This window comes from Nicotiana tabacum, chromosome 15 (assembly GCF_000715075.1).
Source record: "Nicotiana tabacum cultivar K326 chromosome 15, ASM71507v2, whole genome shotgun sequence".
NCBI classification, from domain to species: domain Eukaryota; kingdom Viridiplantae; phylum Streptophyta; class Magnoliopsida; order Solanales; family Solanaceae; genus Nicotiana; species Nicotiana tabacum.
In genome coordinates this window covers 75,543,825-75,548,576 of record NC_134094.1, presented here as the reverse complement: position 1 = coordinate 75,548,576, position 4,752 = coordinate 75,543,825, and positions in this window count along the sequence as shown.

Below are 4,752 nucleotides of genomic sequence, written 5' to 3'. Positions count from 1 at the left end.
CCCAATAAACTGAAAAGTAGTGAACGAGACCCCACTGGTCTCCAGAATACCTACAGTGCGAAGAATCCGCTGGCACTTATCCAAGAAACCCCGGGTATCCTCTGACTCAGCACCGCTAAATGATGGAGGCTGAAGTCTCCTAAATCTATCAAGTCTCCTCTGCTCATCATCAGTCATAACGGGGACCACCGGGGCCTGAGTAGCTGCAATCGGTTGGGCTGGTAGTACCCCCAGTTTCTGAAGTCCCTACATCACCTGCTCTGGAGTATGGGCAGTGGAGGTATGAGTCCCTCCCCGGCCTGAGAAGTGGCTAGTGCGGCCTGAGTCGAAACCACCTGAGCAAGGTCAGTGCAAACAGTCAATATTTGGGCCAAAGCCTCCTAAAGGCATGGAATCACAATGGGCACAGCTGGTGCCTGAGCTTGTCTTACTGGCTCAGCCACATTTGGAACCTGTTCCAGAGCTGGAGCAACTGGTGGATTTGCAGGTGCTGCTCTAGCTGTTGTACGAGCTGCACCTTTGGCCTTGCCGCGGCCCCTACCGCGACCTCGTCCTCTCATGGCCCTAGCTGGTGGTACTGGTGGCTGGTCGTCCTGTCCGGTAGCACGTGTCCTCACCATCTGTGAGAGAATATAATACATAAGTTTAGTTACCGGAATCAACAAATCCGCTCGACAAGAATACAAGAATGTGAAGTTTCCTAAGGGTTCGGAAGCCTCTCGAAGATAAGTATAGACGTCTCCGTACTGATCCGCAAGACTCTACTAAACCTACTCATGACTCGTGAGACCTATGTAACCTAGGCTCGGATACCAACTTGTCAAGACCCAAAATCCTAACCTGTCGTGATGGCGCCTATCGTAGTATTAGGCAAGCTGACCTTTTGAAATAATTCCAACAGCTTTAACAGAAATAAATTAAAGCAGTTTAAATAATAAAAGTTCTCAAAAAATAAGGATAGAAACCCAAAACACAACACGGAAGTTCCCAACTATCGGGGTGTCGCAGAGTACATGAGCATCTATGCATCACAAGTCTGGAATATAGTGTCTATGATAGTCTGAAATTAAATACAATAAACGGAAAGATAGCATGTGTGTCACCTCAAAACCAAATATATGGCACGTAATACGGGGTTTCGTACCCTCAGAATCAAATTTAGAACTGTCACTTACCTCAATTCGAGCAAATCTCTACTCCAACACACTCTTGCCTCGCGAAACGGCCTCTAAATGCCTCGAATTTAGCCATAAACAATTCGATATAATCAATACGGGCTAAAGGAATCAACTCCATAAGAAAATTGTAAGCTAATAATCAAAATCAAAAATTGACTCAAAAGCCGTCCCCCGGGCCCACGTCTCAAAATTCGATAAAAGATACAAAACCCAAAAGCCCATTCAACCACGAGTCTAACCATACCAAATTTATCAAAATCCGACACCAAATCGTCACCCAAATTCCCAAATCAATCTCTCCAAATCCCTAACCTCAAACTCCCAATTTACACCTTAAATACACACCAACTAGGTGGGAAATCAATGGGGAAGTAAGATTATTGATCAAAAATGAGAACAAGAGACTTACCTCAAGAATCCCCTCGAAAACCCTCTCAAGAATCGCCCAAACCCGTGCTTGAAATGTTTGAAATGAAGTCAAAATAGCGAACCCTTGTTTTAATAATCTGTGCAGCACTTCCGCTTCTACGGGATCTTAACCGCTTCTGCGGCGTCGCAGAAGCGACATCACACTCGCATCTGTGGCTCATTCTGCTCTTACGGTCCCTCACTCCGCTTCTACAAACGATACCGAAACTTATCAAAACATGTCCGATTGATTCTAAATTTTGCACACAAGTCACAAATGACATTACGGACCTACTCTAACTTTCGGAATCGGAATTCGACCCCAATATCAAAAAGTCCACTTCCGGTCAAACTTTTCAAAAATCTATTTTTTGCCATTTCAAGCCTAATTCCACTACGGATCTCCAAATCACAATCCGGACACGTTCCTAAGTTAAAAATCACCCAACGGAGCTAACGAAACCATCAAAAGTCCATTCCGAAGTCGTTTACTCATAGATCAATATTCGGTCAATCATTTCAACTTAAGCTTACAACCTTGAGACTAAGTGTCTCATTTCATTCTGAATTCACTCCTGACCCACCCGAACTGACTACCCCGGCAAGTCACATAACAACTATAAAGTACAAAATAATTAGTAAATGGGGAAACGGGGCTATAACTCTCAAAACGAACGGCTAGGTCATTACACATCATCTGTAGGTATCTTGGGATGTATCAATCTTAACATAAAAAGGAAATTTTAAGATGAACCTTTTTGTGCCAGATCTTACTGCAAGTCAATGCTCCTCATCTCTTCCTTCTCACAGTTTGCCATGCTGATTTGCAAGTGATGGATCCATTATTCTCAGGTAACTAATAAGAGAAATTTTGTCGGGATATATACTATTAATCATGTATTTTAGTTTGGATATAGTATTTATTATGGGATAATTATTTATTCAATTTTAGTAAAGTTTTAAATAGATCATATATTCGTTTGTGTCCTTTACTTATATAATAGATGATTTAGTGTATAGAGTTTAGCTTATACCCGGAGGATTAAATGATCGGTTCTTATAAGTATAAAGATCATGTTCATAATCTAATGATGAAATTGGACAAACCATCAGGAATGATTGTAGCACAAGATTAAATATAATTTATCTTGATTATGGGAATGATTTAATTCCGACTTCTTGTGCTAGTATAATTTGTATGTATTGAACGGACCAAGTAGGGATAAGTATTTTATACTGACTTAATAGAATAACTTCTCTAGCCACTAAATGTACTTATACTCTTAATCTTGATATAATTGTTATTGGTTGTGTATATTATTTATTGTTTGGTTTATTAAAAGGCGAAATTCTTTTGTGTGTCAATATACCTGGTAAATTGGACAATGATGATATACATTGGCGAAATAATAGTTAGTTGAAGGAATCCATATCTCGGTCTAGAGATAAATGATACACCTTTATGAAAGCTTATAAGTTTTCATATGCAAACCCTGTAAGTGGATTTTATATCCGTCACATGAAATAAGTTAAGCGAAAATCTAAAAGAAATAATCAATGAATTAAATTGTCAATAATTTAATTTATTTGATTAGTATCTGAATCTTAACACGTGGAGCTAAATAAGGTTTAATGAAAGAATTTCAAAATTGAACTGAGAAGTGCAGTTACGAATGTTTAGGATAATTTATTATGGCAGTATTAATTCAGATATTTTGAATTAAGTCCATAATAAGAAGCCTCGTTAATTAGATATTGTGGTCCCTGTTGTGCCCGAATAATTAGGAATTAAAAAAAATCATATTTCTTGGTGGAAAAAGAAGACCCAACAGGTTTAGGAAAAGGTTTTAAACCCTACAACCTGTGGCTATTTTAAGAGGTCTTATTCCATAAGGAGGAAATATTTTTACTACATGGTTTTCCTAGGAGAAATTCGCCCACACGAATTTTGCTAATTCCGGGCATTATTCGGGTCACACAGCAAAAGACTGTGAAATTGGAAGATGGCTAGAAGGCTCTTTTCGGGATAGCGGTCACGCTTCAAGAGATATATTTGAGTAAAATCAGTGATTATGTGTTGTCTATATTATATGCAAGTGATCTTGGCTATTTGCTTCCGCTGTTCATACTTATTTTTCATCAGTTAGTATCAGAGCCTGCTTGCGTCTAACTAGATAACATGATGTATATTTGTATATGTGGTCTGATTATTACTTTACTATTACTACTATATATATAAGCGGCTAAGGCTGTACAACACAGCAATCCTGAATTGTACAAAATGCATTGTGTATTATACTTTTATTTGGGCCTGTCTTATTAGCGAATTGACATGTGTACCGCACCTTTACTTTACCAAAACCATGTGTACTTTACTATTTCAGATACAAACTCTCTGATTATCCATATCTCCGCTCCAATTCTCTCTCCTAAGTTCCTCTTTGTGATTTTTTACTTGCTTCGCTATTTCAAGAATTCAAGATATCATCTTTTTGTTTTGGTAAGTTTTTCAATTATTGTGGGCTTCTCTGGATCTCTATGTTGGAGTTTTCTCCGCTTTCAATGTTCAGAATTCTTTCATGAGTTTTGTCCTTTTTTGCTTTTACCTTCTGCTTGCTACAATCTTCTAGCATTGTAACTTTTCTCTCTTGGTTCTTTCTCTTGCACCGTGTTCTGGCTTCACTTCTAATTTTTTCTCAAAGTTTGTCCATATTTAATTCTTTTTTTTTTTGCAAAATTTATTGCCTGATTTGCTACATGCATGTATGGAATTCTATATGTTTGGCAAGAAATACTTAGGTGATTTTTTCTGTTATTTAAATTTTTGGCTGTGTTTAGATTTTGGTTGTGTAAAATGGCGATTTGGTGTAAATTTTTTGTTCTTTTGGAGTGGGTAAACTACAACAAATACGAGCTACCACGATATTTAATTAATGACCTTTATAATAAATGTCAGAAAAAGATAATTTATCGATATTTATTAGAAGATATTACAAAAATAATGACATTTAATTAAAAATGACAAAAATGACATTTAGTTAGTGACATTTATAATAAATGTAAACAAAATACTATTTTTCCTTCCTTGGTAAAAAATAAAATTACTACTTACTAATTTCAAAAAGAGAGAAAATATATTTTTGCAAAACTTCCCCGCAAACTTTCC